Source organism: Suricata suricatta, chromosome 4, assembly GCF_006229205.1.
Source record: "Suricata suricatta isolate VVHF042 chromosome 4, meerkat_22Aug2017_6uvM2_HiC, whole genome shotgun sequence".
NCBI classification, from domain to species: Eukaryota; Metazoa; Chordata; class Mammalia; order Carnivora; family Herpestidae; genus Suricata; species Suricata suricatta.
The window spans coordinates 93507227-93530533 of NC_043703.1; the positions used below are offsets into that span (position 1 = coordinate 93507227).

Here is a 23307-nt window from a genome sequence, read left to right on the forward strand (position 1 = left end):
AACCTAGAACTGGACCCACAAGTATATGGCCAATTAATCTTTGACAAAGCAGGAAAGAGTGTCCAATGGAAAAAAAGACAGCCTCTTCAACACGTGGTGTTGGGAGAGCTGGACAGCAACATGTAGAAAAATGAAATTAGGCCACTTTCTGACACCATTCACAAAAATAAACTCAAAATGGATAAAGAATCTGAATGTGAGACAGGAAACCATAAAAATCCTTGAGGAAAAAGCAGGAAATAGCCTCCTAGACCTCAATCGCAGCAATTTCTTCCTCGGCACATCCCCAGAGGAAAGGGAATCAAGAACAAAAATGAATTACTGGGACCTCATCAAGATAAAAAGCTTCTGCAAAGCAAAAGAAACAATCAAAAAAACTAATAGGCAACCAACAGAATGGGAAAAGATAGTGGCAATGGCATATCAGATAAAGGGCTAGTATCCAAAATATACAAGGAGCTCACTAAACTACATACACGAAAAATGAATGATCCAGTGAAGAAATGGGCAGAAGACCTGAATAGACACTTCTCCAAAAAGGACATCCAGGTGGCCAATAGGCACATGAAACGATGCTCAGTGTCACTCATCATCAGGGAAATTCAAATCAAAACCACACTGAGATACCACCTCACACCGGTCAGAGTGGCTAAAATGAACAAATCCCCTCAGTTTTATACTTGCTTGTCTTCATTTAGAAACAGTTAAATTCATGAGAAAATAATAAGTTTTGTTATGGTATAGAAATCTTAGGAACAACAAAATAACAAAATACTGATTTTTTAACAAAAAATTTTTTCCTTCCCAAAATCTAAACATCTAGTCAATAAAACAAGTAAAATATTCCAGGTATAGAAACACTAGTAATTTGCTTATGACAAAAGTATATTTGGTGGTAACATTTTTGTTTGACTTACATACAAAAGCACATTACCAAAAGAATCAGGCCATTATTATCTATTCTATTCCTTCACTCTGTTCCCTTATCTGAGTAGAAACTCATCAATTTCTGTAGAATTTTGGCTATAGGACCAGGCCACAAGACAGGTCTGAAATATCTAAAAGTCCTTTGGCTGGAGAAAAGTGTTTTCTTGAGACTTGGAAGCAGTCATCCATCACTTTATGCTTAAAAGCATTCCTCAGCAAAATTCTTCCCAGCCTTTAGAATAAAGCACAGGATCTGGGGTCCAAGAAAGTGTTGCTTTCAGCTAGAACACCTACCAGCAGGGCATCCTTGCAGGCATTCCCCATACAGTACTGTAGAGGCTCTGCAGGAGACCTTGATCCTCTCCATGCTAGCCTCCAGCTTGAGCTACTCCACCAGGCACTGCAGGACATTCATGCTGGCCCCAGAAGACATGGCAGCAACAGAGGGCTCCAATGGCCCAGATGTTAGATTTCTATAAAAAATCATTAAACTTTATTGAGAGACATTAAGGGATGCTAAGAAATGTAGGGGTATACCACATTCGTGGATAGATAGGTCAGCATTGTAAAGATGTCATTTTCCGCAAATTTATACATGGATTCAATGCATTCCAATCAAAATCCCAACACATTATTGCATGTAGGATTTGGTAACTTACTGAAAAATTCATATGAGAGTGAAATAAGAAGAAGGAAGACAGTGAAGGAACTGTCCTATCAGGGATTATTACGTACCATAAAATCACAGTAATTAAGACAATGTATCATTGACACAGGCATAGAGAAATAGATCACTGAAACAGAATAGAGAGCCCATCAGAAGACATGAATAGACACTTCTCCAAAGAGGACATCCAGATGGCCAACAGACACATGAAACAATGCTCAGCATCACTTATCAGGGACATACAAATCAAAACCACACTAAGATACCACCTCAAGCCAGTCGGAGTGGCTAAAATGAACAAATCAGGAGACTATAGATGCTGGTGAGCATGTGGAGAAACGGGCACCCTCCTACACTGTTGGTGGCAATGTAAACTGGTACAGCCACTCTGGAAAACAGTGAGGAGGTTCCTCAAAAAACTATCAGTAGAACTCCCCTACGACCCAGCAATAGCACTGCTGGGATTTACCCAAGGGATACAGAAGTGCTGATGCATAGGAGCACATGTACCCCAATGTTCATAGCAACGCTGTCAACAATAGCCAAATCATGGAAAGAGCCTAAATGTCCATCAACTGATGAATGGAACAAGAAGATGTGGTTTATATATACAGTGGAATACTGCATGGCAATGAGAAAGAATGAAATCTGGCCATTTGTAGCCAAGTGGATGGACCTCGAGGGTGTCATGCTGAGTGAAATAAGTCAGGCAGAGAAGGACAGATACCACATGTTTTCACTCACAGGTCTAACAGGAGAAACCTAACAGAGGACCATGAGAAGGGGAAGGGGGAAAGAGAGTTAGGGAGAGGGAGGGAGGCAAATCATGAGAGACTCTTGAATACTGAAAATGAACTGAGGGCTGAAAGGTGAGGGGGAAAGGGGAAGGGGGGTGATGGTCATGGAGGGGGGCACTTGTGGGGATAAGCACTGGGTACTGGAACAGGTACTTGACAACTTGACAATAAACTATTTTAAAACAAGAAAAAAAAAGAATAGAGAGCCCATGAACAGATCCATACATATAAAGTTATTTGATATATGATAGAGGTAGGGTTACAGAGCAGTGAGAGGAAAAAACCAGACTAAAAAATGATGGAGAAGAAGAGTTGTGGGGAATGTGTTATAAGGAGGAGAAAGTACCTTGTGGGGTCTTCACAGATCATTTCAACATGGCCATGGACATTGCACTTCGAGAGGCAGATGAAATTACAGGCTTTGGGGCACCTGGGTGGTTAAGTCAGGTAAGCATCCAACTGTGGCTCAAGTTATGATCTCATGGTTTGTGAGTTCGAGCCCAGCATCAGGTACTCTGCTGTCAGCACAGAGCCTGTTTGGATCCTCTGTACCCACCCCACCCCCCATCTCTCCCCCGCTCACATGCTGTCTCTCTCAAAAATCAATAAACATTTTTAAAAAATGAAATAAAAGGCTTTATTATACTCACATACTAGAATAGGGAAGCACGGTAGGTTACACAAAGTCAATTATATCTCAATTAAAAAAAACAAGAATGCATACAGTAAATGCTTACTTACCAAGCCTAAAGGTAGATTAACCACTAGCTTAAACTGTATAAAATTGTTGTTATCCAACTATCTTGTCTCCTACAATTTACTCTAATATTTTTAGGGTGCATATGCAGAGGGTAAAACCATAAAGCAAGGTAATAATGACCAGAAAAGTCAGGATGGTGTTACCTCTGGGGAGGGGAGGAGATCTGACTAGGAGAGGTGTGGAGTTCCCGGCACTTCACAGGTGCTGGAGGTGTTCTAGTCTATTTCTTGATCTCATTGGTGGTTACAAGATATTTGCTTTATAGGTCTTATGCATTTTTAAACGTTTTGCTTCGTTTTTGAGAGAGAGAGAGAGAGAGAGAGAGAGAGAGAGAGAGAGAGAGAGAGAGAGAGAGAGAGAGAGAACATGAGCAGGGGAGAGGCAGAGAGAGAGGGAGACACAGAATCCAAAGCAGGCTCCAGGCTCTGAGCCGTCAGCTCAGAGCCCAAGGCGGGGCTTGAACTCATGAATCGTGAGATCATAACCTGAGCTGAAATCAGACACTCAACCGACTGAGACACCCAGACGCCCCAGTTTTATTCATTTAAAAAACAATGTTTTCTTTTAAACAGTAGATGCCAGCTCTGAATCAGGACACACTAGTCAGATAGGTCATCTATCCTCGGGTGGGTGGCAGAGAGCAGGGTGCCTCCTGCTGAAAGTCGGGGCCCACGTTACAGATTATATGTAACAGTTCCCCGGCACAGTTGATTTGTCTTGTTTTGTTTTTCCCAGATAAAAATTGGTAACATTCTTATTATTCCACTTTTAAGGATATATTATAATAAGTTATTTATGTGTGTTTACCCAACAGAAAGTGTGTGCCCCTTGAGGGCAAGGCCTCAGTTTTTGTGGTTGACCCCGTAAAGCCAAATGCCAGGCACAAGGTAGATACTCAATTAAAAGTCCCTTGAGAGGCAGCTGGGTGGCTCAGTTAAGCGTCTGACTTGGCTCAGGGCATGATATCACAGTTCGTGAGTTCAAGCCCCACATTGGGCTCTGCACTGACAGCAGGGGGCCTGCTTAGGATTCTATCTCTCCCTCTTTTTCTCTGTCCCTCCCTGACTCACACTTTCTCTCTCTCAAAATAAACAAACTTTAAATACATACATAAAAATAAAAGTCCCTTGAAAGGGCAGACTCTAGATGAGTGGATGGATGGATGGGTAGATGGACAGTTAGAGCTCTTAATGGTTGCAGGTCTTTCAGCAGATTTTATTTTCAGACCTAGTGAAGAGAGTTTTAAAGCCAAACACGGAGAATGGAGTGGGCTCATTGTTTAAATGCGCTAGTGTGGTAAAAACAGAGACGACCACGTATTTAGTGGTCTAGTGACTGGGACAGTGCATGCCGTATTTTGAGTGCTCAGTTATGTGCCTGTCTAAGTGTGCTGCTAGGACTTGCTTCTGGGGCTTCCCAGTCGCACAGGGCCCGCTACTCCCAGGCAACTACTGACTTTGTGTTTTAGGTCAATAGGGGCCTCCCAGAGTGGTGCAAGGAGGGGGCTCGGAAGTGGCCTCTGCCAGGCAGCCAGGGAGCGATGGGCGCTGCGAAGCTCCAGGGGAGGGCTGGGAGGAAAGTGGCCCCTCGCGGGGCGGGACCCTCAGCATGCCCACCTTGCCCCCTCGGTCTTGGAGGATGGCTGGCAGCACTCAGATGACACCATCTGGGAAATATTTTCCTTCCTCTCTCTCTTTCCTTCTTTTTTCCTTCCTTCTTGCCTGCTTTCCTCTCTCCTTCCCTTCTCTCTGTTCTCTCTTCCTCTTTCCCTTCTTTGCTTCTCTCTGGCCCCTCCGCCTCTCTCTCGCTCTCTCTCTCCTTCCTAGGCCCTGCACTGGGCAATCTTTCCAGGCCTCCATTTCTATCTCCCTCTGTCAGTCAGATGAACTCAGTGGTGAAGAAACCCAAATACGTTAGCTCTTCTCCCCTCTCCTCCCCAAGAGACCAGCTCAGACTGTAATTCATAGGCGACTGAATTCCCTCTGGACTCTTTGCCCTACATACTCTCCACCCCGCCCCCTGCAGGCCACAGATCCCTCTGGGTGGCCTGGAATCTGCCCCACCAGGTGACCACGAAGCCACCTGGGGCTGGCCCAGGACCCCTTCCCAAAGCCACAGCCAGAGAAGGAGCCACCTCTTACTCCTAAATGGAACCATCCTTAGCTCCAAGAGCAAATGCGCCCCCCTTTCCTGGACCCCATCATAGAAACACAGATCTTGGCTGCCCTTCTTTTCACCCCAAAGAAGGGCTGCTTTTGCAATAAGGGCATCAGAAGATTGCCGTCTGCCAGGAATGCATAGACGTTTTTTTCTCCAGTCCCTGCCCTGGGCTGATCTGGCCTGATTGACGGGAAAGGTAGACAGGACAGGGCAAGGAGAAAGAAGGCAGGAAGGGGGCTGAGAGGTGGGGTCTGGGAGGGTAGCGAGAAGCAGAGGCAGGAGAAATCAAATTCCAGAATTTTAGAACTGGAAGAAGAGACGGAAGACCATTTAGCAGGCCGCCCCAACACACACAACACCCATTTTCAGAGGAGGAAACCGAGACTTCAGAGTCTCCGTGCAAAAGAAGCAGCTTGCTCCCGTCCTGTGTCGATCATTGGCAGAGTCCGGACCAGCAGGCAGGTCTCTTGCCTCGGATCGCAGCCCAGCACCACCCCTCCGCCTGACTCAAGGCAGAGAAAATTGACTGTCTTGGCAGCAAAATGAAACCTTTTGATTTACGAGGAATTCTGAGATATCTTCCAGTTGACAGTCTTTGGAGAATTGCACAAGCCCACACTTTTGTGGGGGCAGCATTTAATGAAATGAACACATGAGTTATGCGTTTTTCATTAAGGACGACATGCAGAGAATCCATATCTAAGGAGGGAAAAATGGGTCCCAGCCTGGGGCCGCACAGTCCCGTGGTCCCAGGGAGAGTCTGTCTCAAGACCGGGAAGGCCAGGAGTGGGGGTGAGCACCCTCCAGACACTTCCTATCGTGCCTAGCATCTCATGTAATTCTCACAGGGACCCAGAGCGCTGGATGCTGTTGCCCCAGCATTGCAGATGAGAACATTGAAGCTCAGAGAGAGCAAGTAATAAGCCCAATGTCACCCAGCTAGTGTGCCATAGAGTCAACATTTAAATCAAAGCCTGCTTTGATCAACTTCAATAAGCCATCCGTGCAGGAATGGGAAGCCAACTGGGCAGCCTGGGGTCCAATTGTGCAGACACTCACTTCAGATTGATGGTCCAGGGACAGAGGAGCCCTGGGGCCTGGCAAGGGCAGCCCTGGGCCTTGGTGGCCAGCCAGGCCCAGCTGGGTGGTGGTCGAGCCTATGACATCTGGGGAGCAGTCGGGCTGTGACAATGATGCCTGGTTGGCTCCGTTTGGGTTGCTTTCCGGATTCCCAGCCCCAGAGAACCTGACATCTGTATCTGGATACCCAGTTGGGCCCCCATCTCTGATGTGGACATGACAAGTGTGGGCCTTAGAGACAGGCAGACCCAAGTTCGAATCCTGAGTCAAGCCCTGAAAAGGTGCCTAGATCCCTCTCAAACCTCAGTGTCCATATTTGGGACAGCTACATACAGCACTTACCTCTCAGCATTGTCATGAAGTTTGAAAATAGTATTATTATTACTAATCCCAACTATGTAATAATGACAATTAACACTTTATATGCCTTGCATTCTACTAACGAAGCATGTTACCTGAGTTAATCTTCAATACAACGCTCCAAGTGTCCTCTTGGAAGCTCCATTCACCTATGAAGAAACAAGCAGAGTAGTGTTTCCTCGCCCAGACACAGCAAAATTGACAGGGTCAGAATTTGAACCCGGGTCTGTGTGCACCCCTAGCTCATTAGCATGACTATCTTTATAAGCAAAGTAAGTAGCATATAATAAACATTCAAAAGTGGGAGTTCCAGTCCCTTCTCTTAGCCCTAAAAGCCCAGATTCCCACGGCGCCTGCGGGCATTTGCTTTAAGGCTTGCCTACATGGAGTTTTCTGGAAGTCAAGAGAAAGCTGGGGAGGGGGGAGAGGGAGAGGGGCATGTCTCATTCCGGGCTCCCCTCCCTTCCCTGGCTTCCTTACAGGGTCTGGCGAAAGCTGCTTCACTGAGGCCTCTCATGTCATGTCGCTGGAAACAATGCAAGTTTGTTTTGGCACTGCCGAGAGGGCCCGGGCCCGCCCCCTGGACGCCTCTGTGGGAAGAGGACCTAGAGAATGTGGCCCAGGCCCCGCCAGCCCCTGCCCCCCTCCCAGCACATCCTCGGCACAGTTACAGCCATCACATGTAGCTCAGAGGAGGACATGAGCTAGGGCTTTCTTTCCTGTCCTCTCCAGTGTCCCCTCCAGAAGGACCTCAGTCCCTGGATGAGGCACTGTGGTACCTGCCCGCTCTTAGCAGATCCTCTCTCAACGCTGCGGGCACTTGGTCTGGCGGCTTCTGCCCCTGGGTAGTTGGTGCCTGTGGCTAGTGTACCGGTGAGTAGACACCGCAGTTGGAGGGAGTCGTCATTGTCCTCCAGGCCCCACTGGCTTAGGTTCACAGCGGTTTTTCAAAAAGCCAACCCAGGGCCAAGCCAGGAGTGCTTTTGCATCTGTAGCTTGTCCTTCCCAATCCTCACGCCACCCTCTTTTAGGAAGGCCTTGCTTTCCTGTTTTCACAAACGCAGAGCCCGTGGCTCAGGAGAACAAGGAGACTGTTGGTTCAAGCTCATGAAGCGAGGATGTCAGGGTCGAAGCAGGTTGTGGCCTTCCGGCTCTGACATCACTCTGTCTGCCCCAGCCCTGGAGGCGTCCCTTCTGCGGCCCTCCCCATAGAAGTTTCGTCCGGGCAATGTCTGAGCTCCGCCGGTATCCCCTGTGAGAGCCTGTAGGCTTTCCACGGTAGAGTTAAAAACCGCCTCCCTGTCACTGGCTCCCACGGGCCCCAGATTTCCTCAATCTAACTTCAGGCAAAGGGAGGAAATCCAGGTCTCTGCCCTTAGCCATACCTGTTTTTCCGAGATGGGAAGATGGGCCCAGAGGACTGTTGGTCAGCCCTGTTCTTGCCCTAGGACTGGTGTGGCTGTGGGTATGGTTTGGGTGCCCTCCCAAGGACACTGGCAGTCAGAACCCTGTTTCTGCGAGGCTTCTCTTGCCCTCCCTTCTGACTCCTGCACTTGGCTCCGGTTGGTTGGAAGTTAGAGGAGGCCAAGGGTAAAAGGTGCAGCCAGGTGAGCCTACCAGGCCAGCCCCAGGTGAGAGAGGTGCACGGGGGCCTTGGCCCAAAGAACTGGAAAGGCCTGGCAACAGTGAGGAAGACACCAAAGTACTGAGCGGGTAGTGCCCTGTGGGTGGGAAGAGCCCTTGGACTGTAGGGGCAAACTGAGGGTTCCCTCCCCCCACCCACATACTCCACCTGCCACCACCCTCCCCAGCTTGGCAGCCCAGGGCCAGATTCACCAGCAGTAGGGGCACAGGTGACAGTTTTCAGGGCTCCTTCTCCACAGTAGCCCCTTGATCCCACAACAACTTCTAGAAGGAGGTAGGTAGGGTGAGCTTCGTCTTCCTTTACAGATGTGGAAACTGGCTGAGAGAGCTCTGAGTGGCAGGGTGAGGCCTGAATGCTGGACTTCGGGCTCCACGCACAGTGGAGATGTCTACTCTGCCATGCCCTCCTCTTCCTCTGTTAACACTAGGACCATTGGTCTGGGGCAGCTGCAAAGGCACTGCAAGCCCAGTGAAAGGGCAGGGAAGAAAGTGACTGATGGGCCGGTTGATCGAATCACGGAGCTCCCATTGCCCAGAGCCACTGTCAGGCTCTTTTTGGATTTCTCTGCTGGGATAATCAGCCATCAGTGAACTGGAGAAGCGGCGCAAGCCAGCCCAGCTCAGCTCACCTTCGTGGTTGCCTCCCCTCCCCCAGGAGCCCTTGGAATAGGAGGAGAGCAGCTCTGCACTTGGAGACCCTGCTCAGGGCGAGTTTGAAACACTTATGTTTCCTATTTAAAGCCACACCTCGTTCATCATTTCAGCGCCGACCAACAATTAAACCCAATTCAATCAAGCACCGACAACTAATTTAAACCAAGCCTCACAGTGGGCCTGTCACTGGCTATTTAAAACCCTCTCCTGGCCTCTGGGGCTCTTTAGAACCAGGACTATCTGTGCTGCAGAGAGCAAGGATCCCCTCCTCCCCGCCCCCGCAACCCCCCTCCCATGGCCTTGGGGGATCTGGACTCCTGTTGTGTGTGGGGCCTGGTCTACGGTTCCTGGTTCCTGGGTCGGAGGCATCTCTGTCATCTTGCTTAAGCCTGGGCTGGCTCCCGCTGGGGGGCGGGTGCAGGGGGGTTGAGGGTCAGCTTCTGGAGGGAGGCCAGGAGGAGGGAGCAGGGGGAAGCAAAGAAAAAGCGAAGGCTCACTAAAGAGGTCCTATGGGCTCCAAATGCACATACTTCTGGTGCTCACTTTGGCTTTATTAGGGCCACGAGCAATGGGGATGCCCAGGGAATGTAGAAAGCATTAGAAACTCAGGTTTGAACCCTGACTCTGTAATCGACTACCCAGTCCTGTGACCTTAGCCCGGGTCTTGGACTTTCCTGGCCTCACTGTCCTTACCAGTCTAGTGAGGATAACAAAAATCTCTCTCTGAACCACCTACCTGGGTTAAGAGAGCCCTCAAATCTGGCCACCCCAGTAAAAGCAGCCAGAAGACAAGAAGTCCTAAGACCCGGAAGTCCTTCCATAGAGCAGGTTTGAGCTTGCAATGGCTCTGGCTCAGCTCAGGCAGCATGACAGATGCCAACACGTGGTCCTCAGAGTGATGCCTGCCGTTCATGTGTCTCTCTTGGGCTGCACCGACACAGGACCCAGACCCCCTTCAGGCCAAAGACTCAGACCACACTGGTGTAGGTGTACTTAGGGAGGACTTCCTGGAAGTAGTAGGTTTGAGGCTAGCTTTAAAGGCTGGGCAAGGCTCAAATAAGCCAAGACCTGGAGGAGAAGCCCAACCAGGTAGAGCCACTTTGAGCTGGCAGCAAGCTTCCACAGCAATTTCCTGTTTAATCTTCACAGGCACCCCGATTTTCTAGGATGAGGATGCTAAGGGTTAAAATGACTGGCCACTGAGAGATTAAGGCAACCAGATCCTAGTTTGGACCTCCTGAGGCCAGCTGCCTTGGTCCCTCTCTGCCCCATGCTGCCCCTCGCCTCTCCAAAGAGCAGAGGATACAGAGGCTGCCAGGGTAGGAATGCAGAAGGACTCCCAGCAGAGCTCTTCCCTCTGGGATTCCTACTGCACAGCCTTCTCAAAGGCAGAAAAGTATAAAAAAACATATGGTTTGGAGTCAAAGAGCTTATGGGATAAATTGGGGAGGGGGTGCTGTATCAAGAGGGGCTGAGGACCTTGGGGTATAGACAGCCACCTGTTACTGCACCGTGGGAACTGGGGCTGCCCTAACAGGGGGAGAGGAGGTTTGCGGGTCTCCAAGTTCCCGTGTGTGGGAGGAAAGAAAGTCTCTTTTCTGGGGCCTCCAGGGGTGAGGAGGAGTGAGATCATGTCTGGGGAGGGAGGGGGCAAGACTCAGGATATGAGTGTGCTCCCAGGGGAGCACGGGGGAGCCGAGGAGCGGGGCCATAAGAATGGCTGCCTCCCTCCCCAAAGTCCCTCCACGGCCTCCATCCCAGCATCCCTCACTCCTCCAGGTTCCTGGGCCATAAGTCAGGACTATCTGACTCTGCTAGGATTCTTCAGGGGTCTGGCAGGCCCCAGTGGACTGCAAGCCCCTCCGGGGCAGGTCCATGGCATCAAACTGAAGTTAAGAGCTCAGGGCTTAGAGTAGGGTAGCCTGAGACAACCCGCAGGCCTGCCACTTCTTAGCTGTGTGATTTTAAGCCTGTCCCTTAACCTCCTTGAGGCTCTCCTGGCAATGAAGGTAAATATAGGACCTCTCCCATGTGGTTGTCATGAAAATTAAACGAGTTAATCAGAGTAAGTGCTTACCAAAAATATCCTCATTTGGACCCCCCAGAGCAGCGAGTCCCCGTCTCAGTAGATGGCAGGGGCTTGACAGTTGAAGGAAAGCTCAGGACAGCAGCTGCAGCAGCAGGACCGGCTTGGGTCGGAGGGAGAGCTGCCATGGTGCCCAAGGAAGGGCAGATGCTCTCTGGGCAATTTCCTTCCTGGGAGGAACATGGCACCCCCCTGTGTCAGTCCACCCTGAGGTGGGACACACCCATCTCCTGGAGAAATTGGGAGCCCGCAGGCTGCCAGTGAGGTCTTCTGCAAGAGTGGTGGCCCTGCCTCATGGTTGGGTTGGGAGAAGCGATTGGGATCAGAACCACCCTCCTCCCGCTGACCTTTTAGCTGGCGAGCACTGGGATAATGGATGCTCGCTTAGAGCCGGGGAGGAGAAAGGACCCCTAATTCAGGACCCTGCAGAAGCGGTGTGAGGATCAAATATAATGTCATACGTCGCTCTAGCCCAGTGCCTCAAGCTTTCTGCGAAGGACCAATTTTGTAAATATTCAATTGGCCACAGACCAGTGGTTTTGTAATAGACAGCAAACAAGGAATTACTAGAAAAAAAATGATCACACACTTGGATATTGTGGCAACACCAAACTGCCCTAAAACGTTGTATTTGTTCTCAGTTTCTAGGCTTATCAGCAACCAGTGACAGTTGTACAGGTGACAGCCACACTGCATTTGGAGCAGATGCTTCATAAAGGCCAATGTCCCTCGTTTTCTTCCTGCAGTCTTACCTCCTGCTCAGTGGGATGGGAAGCAGGGTCCTGACGGCCGCTCACCATGTGCTTAGAATCCTCTCCACCCTGCCACCTTCAAGGCCTTCCCTGGTCATCCATGGCCATACGCCTCAGGTCTCCTGGGACCGTCCGGATTAAACAATATCCTGTCTCATGGCAATGTGTTCTTACTTTTTTTAATGACCGCCATACTGTGGCTGCGCTGCTAAGAAGGGAGCATCAGTTCTGTGAAGGAGGCTGAGGACAGCAGGGTCCTGAGGTGGCAGCGAAGCCCTGCCCAGGGGCAGGCGTGGAGACCAAGGGTGTCTGTCTCCCGGGGAGCAGCACAAAGGCTTCCACCAGGAATTCAAACAACAGCGCTTACCATTTTTTGGAGGCACCTAGAAGATGCCAGGATCTGAGTTTCAAGAGCATTATCTGCTTTTTCCTAACAGTTCCACAAAGTAGACCTAGTTTTGTCCGATTGAAAATGAGACATCTCAACCCTGTGAGTTCCTAGGAGCTCTGCAGGTGCCGTGTGGCCCAGAGGGCTTCATGACCAGCCTGCCCACCTGCCCGTCCGGAGTGGCTTCGGGGCATCCTGAGGGGCTTTTTAAACACACAGACGCTCCAGCCTCAAGTGCTAGATTCTGACACTGGAAGCCTGGCTGGTCCCCAGGGTCCCCAAGTGATTTTGATGATCGACTGGATTGGGCACCACTTTTCTTGAAGATACAGAGGCCTGGAGTTAGCAGAGAAACTCAAAAGAGACCACATGATGCAGCCCTTAAGAACAAAGAATTAAAAAAAAAGTTTTAATGGTTATATATTTTTGAGAGGGACAGTGTGCGAGCAAGAGAGTGGCAGAGAGAGGGGGAGACACAATCTGAAGCAGGCTCCAGGCTCCGAGCAGTCAGCACAGAGCCCGACGCGGGGCTTGAACCCAGGAGACCATGACCTGAGCCGAAGTGGGACACTCAACCAATCGAGTCACCTGGGCATGCCAAAAACGAAGAATTTTTAATAACAAGGGAATATACTTATGTTATATCAAGGGTACAAAGCAAATAAGAAAATCTATATATAGTTTTACCTCAACTATGTAACCCAAAATAAAAAATACAGTTAAAAAAAAAGACTAGAAGGAAAACTGCAAAAATGTTGATGTTGATTATCTCCCATGAAGGGATTATATGTGATTTTATTTCTTTATACTTTTCCACATCGAGCACACTTTACCTTTATAAATAGAAAAGCAATAAGCACTGTTTTTAGAAAACTCCCATCATCTGTGCTACCCCAACAGGCATGAGTCAACTTTTAGCATTCTGGGGTTAGACAGAAATTACTGGAGTTTTGTTTTCTTCTCTCCGAGGGCAGGAAATCACTATCTCCCACTGGGTTTCCTGCTGGAGTTGGAGGCTGAGAAAAATCTGGCTGAAGAAGACTCAAGAAAGGTATACAAACTAAGACAAGCAAGGTCCTTGTGACTGGCTTCTGCTTAGCTCTGCAGCCCCTTCCTCCTCCGCCCCCTCCTCCAGGAGTCACTTCTGGAAAGTACCATCATTACTCCTGCCTTCGCCCCCACTGCCACCTCAACCTGGAAAGCTCATCCCATCCCCTACCCCCCACCACTCGCTTTAACATCTTCAGGCATCAATTAGGTGTCCACGTTCCATGAAGAGCTTCCTTGACCCCCCAAACTCAGTGAGACGCAGACACTCTATCCTCCCCGTCAGTGTAACGTCACATTTGATTGCGCGCGTGGCTTACTTCTGTGCTTCCCCACCTGCCTCTAAAAGCACCATGTGGGTTGGGATTCTATATCCCCAGCCTGGCACATAGTAGGCACTCAATAAATGCTTACTGAGTAAATGAAAGAACCTGCCTTGTGGTTCTAATGACTGGGGGTCACTCCAGGCACCTGCGTCTTTCGAGCCCCTTGGAGGAAAATGGCCACCGATAGCTCCTTTTGTGTGAAGTTCAGCAAAACCACTTCCTCAACCTGCCGCACAGACTGGACCAGGGATGGGGACCACAGCCAAGGCCACCGCGTTCAGGCTGGTGGGAGTCTCCACACTGACGACTCGATTCCTCCCAGTCCAGGGACCCAATCCGGGGACTCTATACAGGACGGTGGCTAGCTGACCAATCACGTAGCTTTTTAGGGAAGAGGGTCCTAAGGCTGCTGAGTCTCCCGTAGGCTGCCAGGGAAGATGGCTCCCACCCAGCCTGGAGGCCGTTGACCGCAGAGCCCCTCCAGCTTCCCACTCCTCGGAGCTCAGGGCATCTCCATCTGTCTCTTCCCAGCAGACTGAAGAGCCTGCATCACAGGCGAGGGCAGCCATCCTCGCTGTCTCTCTCCTCCTCTGGCTGCTCCCTGGCCACCCTGTGGCCACTCTACTGGGGCCCCTCCTCTCCAGCGGGGGCGAGGGTTGCTCCCCGGCCAGGGCCTGGCCCAGCTGGTCACATGCAGGAGACGACCTGCACCCACTGGACCCAGCCCCGACGGGCTGCAGTTGGTTGAGGAGTTTGGAGCCCTGCTGTCCTGTCTGTCCAGCCTTGCCCTGCCTGGGGCACGGGGGGCAGGAAAATGTGATCGCACGTCCTCAAACACTCCATAAGAGAGAGATGGGGGAAGCATTTGGCACACAGGCTCACTCTGGTGGAGTGGAATGAGTCGCACCAGGGAGACTGGGAAAAAATAGAAACATGTTGCTGATGCTGCAGGAAACGTGCTGGGGGGGGGGGGGTCCCAAGAGGAAGGGAGGCAGGGCGGGGACTTCCAGGGCCTAGAGGAATCAACCCACGCTTGTCGCTTGTCGACAGGCAGCGTCCTTCCCAGGCCTGCACTCAGTAGGTTGGAGTTGTGCTAGGTCGGTCTGGTCCCCACCCCACCCCCTACCCTTTCCACACTTTCCCCTCACTTCCCCTCCCCCTCTTCAGGGAACCAGTGCCCTCGGGCTTCTGGAAACCACATGTTCCAGTCTCTGAAGGATAACTCAGATTTAAAATATTCCTATCCCACATCAAACCATGTGTCATTGTGCTGTGGCCGTCCCAAAGCTGCCTGCCCAGGGCAGTGGCTGACACACGCACCCACACTGAGGAACAGAGGTGGCCCGGGCAGAAGGCGAGGAAGGGGGCATAGGTTTAAAGGAGTAGCCTGGGGAAAACAAAGCTTCATCAAAGAAACGGATTCCTCAGACTGGGGTGGACCAGTCTAGTCACGGCCACAGAAAGAGAGCTCCACAATGGTGACCACCTTTTTTGCCAAAACAGGTACTTGAGCGAGAAGCTGGGGAGGCTGGTGTAGCAGTCAGCCTGGTGCAGGCCACCCTCACTGCAGAAGACGGGCTGCCTGTCACAGCAGAGGACAGCCCTGAGCCCAGACTGCTCTCAGTTTTAACCTCAGCCCCACCTTGGATGAGCCCTATAACAATTCACCCATAGAGCCTCAGTTTCCCTACTGGTACTCCTACCTATATCACAGGGCTTTGGGAGCCCGGCTGAGCTGAAGACCTGAAGGATGCAGGCAAGTTAGACTCCAGACACTGTGGAAGGGTTGTGAATAGAACATCAAAAGAAGGCTAAAGAAGATACAGTATATGTAGGCTGTCAAATGATAGCCATTAGAAAGAATGAAATTTTGGGACACCTGGGTGGCTTAGTCCGTTAAGCATCCGACTTTGGCTCGGGTCATGATCTCATGAACCCATAGGTTCATAAGTTTGAGCCCCGTGTCAGGCTCTGTGCTGACAGCTCAGAGCTGGAGTCTGCGTCACATTCTGTGTCTCCCCAACTTGTGCTCTGTCTCTTACTCTCAACAAAAAAAAAATTTTTTTTGTAACAGTATGGATGGATCTGGAGGGTATTGTGCTAAGTGAAGTAAGTCAGAGAGAGAAAGACCAGTAAGTACCATGTGATTTCATTTATATGTGGAATCCAAAAAACTAAACAAATGAACAAACAAAAAACAGAAACAGACTCATAAATACAGAGAACAAACTGGTGGTTGCCAGAGAGCATGGGTGTGGGGGAACAGGTGAAGTGGGTGAAGAAGTTCAAACGTCCAGGGGCACCTGGCTGGGTCAGTCGGTAGAGCATGTGACTCTTGATCTCAGGATTGTGAGTTCAAGCCTGATGTTGGGCCTGGAGATGACTTTAAAAAAAAAAAAAAAGAAGTACAAACTTCCAGTTATAAAATAAGTAAGTCAGAGGGATGAAAAATACCACACAGGGAATACAGTCAACATTATTGTAATAATGTTGTATGGTGACCATATTTACCATGGTGAGCACTGAGCAATATGTAGTTGTTGAATCACTATGTTGTACACCTGAAACTAACAACGTTGAATGTCAATTATACTTCAATAACAAATAAATAAACAACAACAACATCAACCAACAGTGGTCTGGCTGTATGGCCTTTGGCAAGTTCCTGCCCCTTTCTGTGCACTGAAAGGTAGACCAGCCGACCTAGGATGCCTCTTGCAATTCTGGTCTCTCTCGTTGCCCTCTTTGTTTTCACCATCTTTGTCTTCGCCCTTCTTAAGGGATCCTTTCTGAGGAGGTGATATGGGCCGCTTCTACATTGTTCTTCAGAGCACCTGCCAGCGGCCTTTGTCTGGACACTGACCTTTCTGAGGATGTATGGGGAGCCCTGGGCAGAGGGAATGAGGTAGATCCTACCCTTCTTCTGTCCCGCAGGCCTGAGAGTGTGATGTTGCTTCCCCTCCTTTCACACCCTAGGTGGGTTTTCCTGCCCTGGTCTCTGAGATCCCTGACAGCTAGCTCCGTGTACTCAACACACACACACACCCAAGAGCCAGGTCTTAGCTCCTGAACTAAACTCCTAGGGTCTGGAGCTCCCCAGTGGGCGCCAGCAGAAGCCGATGGAACTTCTTTTCTAGCAAAGCTGCCTCCTCCCTTCCTGCCAGGGTTAGACAGGGCTCTAGCTTGCTGAGATTTCCTCTCAGAAAAGGGTCTGACCAAAGACTTGCTTTGGGGCTGGGCATGATTCATAACCATCTGGTTTGGGAAGACCATACTCTCCGGAAGGGAAGGCAACTAATAGCTAATGATGTGAATGTGTAATTTGCTTTCATTCTTGACTTCCACCTTCAGCCCCTGATTCTGATTGCCTTTCCCTCCCAGCACCATGACAGCCTGTTTCTGTCCAGCAGGTCCTGGAACTAAGAGCGTCTCCTGGAGGCCACCATCCCCGCCCCCAGCCTACAGGCCTGGCCGCACTGGAACTATCTGACCAGCCGTCTGTCAGCTAGGCCCCCGAGGCTTTGATCTCCAATCTGGAGGTGAGGGGTTGAACTAGAGAGAGGACAGCCAGGCCAGACTGAGGGGAGACCCTGATGCCCAGTGAGCTGCACAGCGTGAGCCCTGGCTCCCCTCTCTTCCTCTCTGGATTGGGCTCTGTCTGCCTCCGGCCCTCCAAGTCCTCCCCTCCCTTCAGGCCTCTTCCCCATCCCCAGCTGCTCCCTGGTCCTCTGTATCTTCGAACACACCCTATCTCCCATGTGTCTCTCAGGATCTTGGCCATTTTGTCCTGTTTTCTCTCGTGCTCTGGCTTCCTCTCCTCCTTTGTCTTTCTTTGCCTGTTCCCACCTCCTTGTCTTCACATTGTCATCTCCCCTCTCTCCCCTCTGTGTCTCCGACCCTGTTGGTGCTTCTCCTTGGCTGTTTCTTTGACTCTCCTTTCCTCCAGCCCTGGCCTCTGCACTCATCACTGCAGGCTTTGTGACCCACTTTGCAGAAATCTCATGAAATAAAAAAAAAAAATGAAAAGAAATGGCACAGTTTGGTTTTCATCAGCGTAATGAAACCCTGGTGGCCTGGAATGTGGCTGCAGACCTGCCCACCTCCCTGCTGGGGCCTCTCTCCCTCTAGGACATGTGTGCCGGTGGGCGCTCCCTGCACATCAGCAGGGAAAGCGGCTCCGAACTCCCACCTGATGCCTCCCGTCAGGCCAGGGCAGAACCGTGCCAGCCATGACACATGCCGAGGAGGCGCTGCCAAGCGTGGGGACAGAGCAAGACCCCACAGGGCCCAGGGCATGTTTCCAACAGCAGTTGGGTGTTTATTATGGGTGGAATGTTTGTGTTCCTGCTTATACTGAAGCCTCATCCCCAAAGCAACAGGCTTTGGAGACTTTGAGAGGTTATTGGGTTCAGGTGAGGTCAGGAGGGTGGGCCCCCATAACAGGATTAGTGTTCTTATATGAAGAGGAAGAGAGACCAGAGGTCTCTCTGTTTGCCATGTAAGGGACACAGCAAGAAGGTGGCCGTGTGCAAGCCAGGAAGAGGCCCTCACCAAGAACGAAATCAGTCGACATCGGGACCTTTGAGTCCTCACCCCCCAGAGCTGTGAGAAATAAATATCGGTTGTCCAAGCCACCCAGTCTAGGGTATCCTGTCATGGCAGCCCTAGCGGACTAAGGACTAAGACTGTTCTGGCCCCTCTATGGAGAAGCAGCAGCCTGGTCAGACCCCCGGGCCCAACCCAGGCCAAGGCCAGCCCCACCCTGCACTCTCCACCACCACCTTCAGCTTCTGTAGCCTCTGGCTTCTCCCACAGTGGTCTGCAGGGATGTAAAGGAGGCTCTCTGCCCTCTTGGCTGGCCTGCCAGAGAGCTAGCCTCCAACCCAGAAGCCTGCATTGGTTTGGGGGACCCAGACTTGACCCCTGGCTAGCACAGGACCATGACCCACTGTGCCCCCTGGTGGGGGAGAGCAGTGGACAGTCCACGGCTACTCTCCCTGCATTCTCCCGGTCACTGTCTGGCCTTCCAAGAGCATCTATGTGCTTCGTCTGTACTCCACTAAAGGCTGCTGTCTGCCTGTCTGCCCACATGGGACCTCTGAATTTTAGTGAGGTACATAGTTGCCTAGACCAAAAGCCTGTGTTTCCCAGTCTCCATGTGTTTAGATATAGTCAAGTTCTAGCTGATGGACTATAAGCAGAATTGCATTTATGACTTCGGGGAAGAATTTGTATTCATTTTTATGGCCTCCCTTCCTACCTCCTACCAGCTGGGATGTGAACACAATGTCTGGAGCTCAAGCAGTCATTTTAGACCTTAAAGGTGGACACCACGTTCAAGGATGGTACAGCATCGTGACTAAAGTTGCTTGTGGACCTGTTGGTCCTTTTGGTGTGCCACTGTCCCCACTTTGTTTATCTGAGACAGTAATCAATTTCCATCTTGTTTCAGCCACTATTGTTTTGTGTGTTCGACCAGTTTAGCCAAACACAATCCCACCTGGTACCAAAACAACCACGCAGGATAAGTCAAGATTTTTTTTTAAGGTGGCCTTTCATTGAATTTTCACTGCAACCTGAAAGCTGGGGGCTAATACTAATGAATTACTTGGAGCTTCATCTCCCAGATGATTTTTGTTCATTCCACATCGTACATTGGTGCCTACAACATGCTAGACACTAGATGAGGCATTGAGAATTCAGCAGTGAGTAACATAAACTCCTTTTCTTCAAAACATTGACAGTCTCGTGGGGGAAATGAGTAAATGGAAATAACAATGCACTGTGATGATGGTAAGGCCGTATCATTGTTTTAAGATGCCATCACTTGTACGAAACACTGTGTTTTATGTACCATCAAGAAAAATAATACTGCCATTAAACTGAGACATGATGTCTTAATAACAGTCCCATGTGACATATGAACCAGTCACACCAACCTCTCATTACTTTGAAATTTTTTATTATCTATTCCAAGGGATTTCACAATTTCTCCGGGCTGCACTTGCCTTGCTTCCTATGTGACAGGCCATCTTTTAGACATATCTTAGTAACAAAATATAGCACAGCTTTATCCACGGGTATCTTCCTTTCCTCTCCCATAACACACTTGGTTGTTGCTTTGGAAGAAGCACAGACTGTGGTTATTCCTCCTATGATGAATATTTGCTTCATTAAAATCCAATTTATGCTCTGCCACTCTATGTTGTATCTTTCTTCATACTCAACAGCTTTTCATTTCTCTGCTGAATCACAGCATCCTTGGAGGCAGTTTGGATGGCAATTAAACTCAAATAAAATACCCAAGAATGCACAAAGCTTTACTGAAGGGCTACAGTCGCGTTTCTGCTCATGCACTCAGTGACGCCGGTGTGCGACTGCCACCTGGGAAGCAGTGATCATAAGACATGTGACTGTAAGCACAGATTGATCTCAGAGATGTAAAGATGTGAAGAAAATAATAAATAAATAGAAGTATGTCTTCCAGGTCCTGGAGGAGAGAGGACTGGGGACTGACTGCCTAGTACCTGTGGGGTTTCTTTTCGGCGTGATGAAAATGTGTGACGGCTGCACACATTGTGTGCTACTCAATGCCACTGGACTATACATTCAAAAATGACTAAAGTGCAGGGGGGCCTGGGTGGCTCAGTCAGTTAAGTGTCCAACTTTTGGTTTCAGCTCAGGTCATGATCTCATGAATCGTGGGTACGAGCCCTGCACCGGGCTCTGCGCTGACAGCTGTGGAGCCTGCTTGGGATTCTCTGTCTCCCTCTTAATCTGCCACTTCCCTGCTGTCTCTTTCTCCAAAATAAATAAATAAATAAACATTAAATAATAAATAAATAAGTAAGTCCCAGTTCTACCTTCAAAAAATGACTAAAAGGGAAAATCTTATTGTAGGTGTATTTTACCATAATTTTAAAAAGCATGTCTTAGATTTAACAAAAACAGTAAAATTACAAAGTTTCAAGCACTGTTCTGAGCACATGACATCCAGAATGCAATGTGATCCCAGCAACAACCCTCTATCACAGCTAATAACAGTCACTGCCGTCTATTGATCATGGGCCCGTCAATGACCCAGTGAGGACTGTACATGCGCCAGTCCGCTCACTCATAACATCGTTGGGTCCATTCTGCCTTAATGCTCATTCTGAAAATAGAACTGTGTTCCCCTGTGACTGGGGTATTAGGGAACAGTGAACGTGACAAGTTTTGCTTTTGCTCGTGTGTGATTTCATCCATGAGAAAGCCGCCAGGTACAGGGCTGGCCTATTTCTGTACATAAACCATTTTCATAGGACACAAGGACACTCCTTCATTTATGTCTGGTCTCGGCTGCTTTCACACCATGACAGCAGAGTTGGAGTGTTGCAGTATAGACCGTATGGCTCTACGAGGCTGAAAGCATTTTTATCTGGCCTTTTAAGAAAAAGTTCATCAAACCTTATGCTACGTGAATCCAGAAAACTGCACCCCACTGAACCGAGCTGTGAAGACAAAACACGCCCAGCCTCTCGGAGGAGAGATGGTCAGTTAACCCGTTACGATGCAGTGCAAGAGAGGGGACTGCTGTGTGCACAGAGTCACCAGGAGGACTGACAGGATCAAGAAAGGCTTCCCTGGGGCATGGAACCACCCTGAATGACAGGCTCCACGTCCGGGGAGAGGACAGAGGCCCAGAGGCGGGACAAACCTCCAGAGTCCTTTCCTTGCCCCCTGTGCCCACCTGGGGCTGCATTTATTTCCCTGTGGTCCTGCCCCTGATTCGGCGACACCAGCTATCACTTCTGAGTCCTGGAACACAGTTCAACTCCCAACAGACCCCCTCTGCTCTGTTCTGTGGGATACCTTCGTTGCATCCATACTCCCAGAAGATTCAGGAACTTCAGGCTGATCTCAGCACAGCAGCCTCTCCTTTGGTTTGTCTACTGAACAGCTGGCCAACCACCTCTAGCCCTTGGGGTTTCTGGGGTGGGAGTCCAGCGCCAGTCCCCACCCCACAGTGCAGGGATCCCACATGCATCTCCCTGGGAAGCTCTGACGGAGCCCCCTCATGGGCGTCTTGATGTGAGAGACAGGCACCTCACAGTCGGCAGTCAATAAATAAATCCTAGGGCGTCTCGGTGGCTCAGTCGGTTGAGCGTCTGACTTGGGCTCAGGTCATGAACTCAGGGTTCGTGAGTCTGAGCCCCTCTGTGCTGATAGCACAGAGCCCACTTCAGATCCTCTGGCCCCTTTTCTCTCTGCCCCTCCTGCCCCCTCAAAAATAAACATTAAAAAATTAAATAAATAAATCCTTTCCCCAGAATCTTCCCGTTAACTTCCAATAAACTGACCCTCAGCCACAAAAAAAGGCCGTAAGGTTTGTAAAACAAATTTTAAGATGTTTCCTTATAAAACTTGCCTTTTGCTCCAGTGACTCTGAGAACTGATACCCATCATCCTGAGATCTTAGCAGAAACTTCCACCCCGTTACACATCCCCTTCAGAGCTGAGGAACTGGAGACCAAACAGCCCTTCACAGATGGCCTCCCCAACTGCCCAGTCAGAGAGAGGCCTCCAGGAGAAAGAGGTCTCCGGCTTGGCCCCCAACAAGGTCCTGCCTGCTCTGGTGGCATCTCTACTGGTAGCTGAAACCTGTGTGGTGGGGAAGGAAGCGTCATGGGCCTGGTATATGGCCACTTCCTCAATTGGTGACCTCACACAAACTTTTCAGCTGAGATTCATTTCATCGTAAAATGGAGATCAAAAGTAATAAAATACAGTCCCAATTTCCCAGAGACATTGTCAGACTTAAATGTGTTGAGTATAGGGGCACCTGCATGGCTCAGTTGGTTGAGCGTCTGACTCTTGATTTTGGCTCAGGTTATAGTCCTAGGGTCGTGGGATAGAGCCCTGAGTTGGGCTCCACACTGAGTGTGGAGCCTGCTTTGGATTCCCTCTCTCTCTCTCTCTCTCTCCCTCTGACCCTCTCCCCCACTTGTACTCTCACACTCTCTATGAAAAATTTTAAAAATGTGTTGAGTATAACTCAAGTGGATCCAATGAATTCATTCAGCTTGTGGACAAGTTTTAATTGAAGGCTCCTGGGAAGCCCAGGGCTTCTAGGAAGGACGGGGGTCTTGCTCTCAGAAGGTTTACCATCTCGTTGGGCAGAGAATATGCACATAGCTGAAAACAGACATAAGAACCCACGTCAGGTAAAGCCACAGGGAAGATCTGCAGGCTGGCCAAGAGTCCCCAGTCAAATCAGAAGCATAGCATAACTCAATAGAGGAAATAAGTAATCCTGATTTGGGACCATCTCTTAGAGGAGGTGGGGCCCCAACAGTATGATTGAACTGGGGACGGGGGTGGGAATGGGTAAGAGGAATGACATTTCTCTTGGTGGTCTTCCTCAGAAGGCCTGGACACATGTGCATGGTAAACAGAATTACACATTTGCCCTTTGTGTTTATGTATTTAGATTCACAAACCAGATGGCAAAGTAATGCAGGGGCTAGCAGTCCTCTGAGCAATGTTTGTAACTCATTAATATTATCTTGGGGGTTTTAAAAACTACTAAGGTCTGGGTCTCCCCCAAGAGACTCCATATGGTTGCTTTGGGGTTTGATCTGGGCATTGGGATTTTAAAGCTCCCATGGTGGGAGGGGGGG

At 49.8% G+C, this 23307-nt stretch overlaps 1 long non-coding RNA gene across 1 annotated transcript in view; it reads right to left on the reverse strand.

Moving 5' to 3' along the window:
* Positions 1-23307, reverse strand: part of LOC115289789 — a 45310-nt gene that overhangs the window by 9344 nt on the left and 12659 nt on the right. Inside the window, exon 3 of the long non-coding RNA XR_003907806.1 lies at positions 6847-6900. This is a non-coding gene — a long non-coding RNA (uncharacterized LOC115289789). The remainder of the gene's footprint in view (positions 1-6846; positions 6901-23307) is intronic.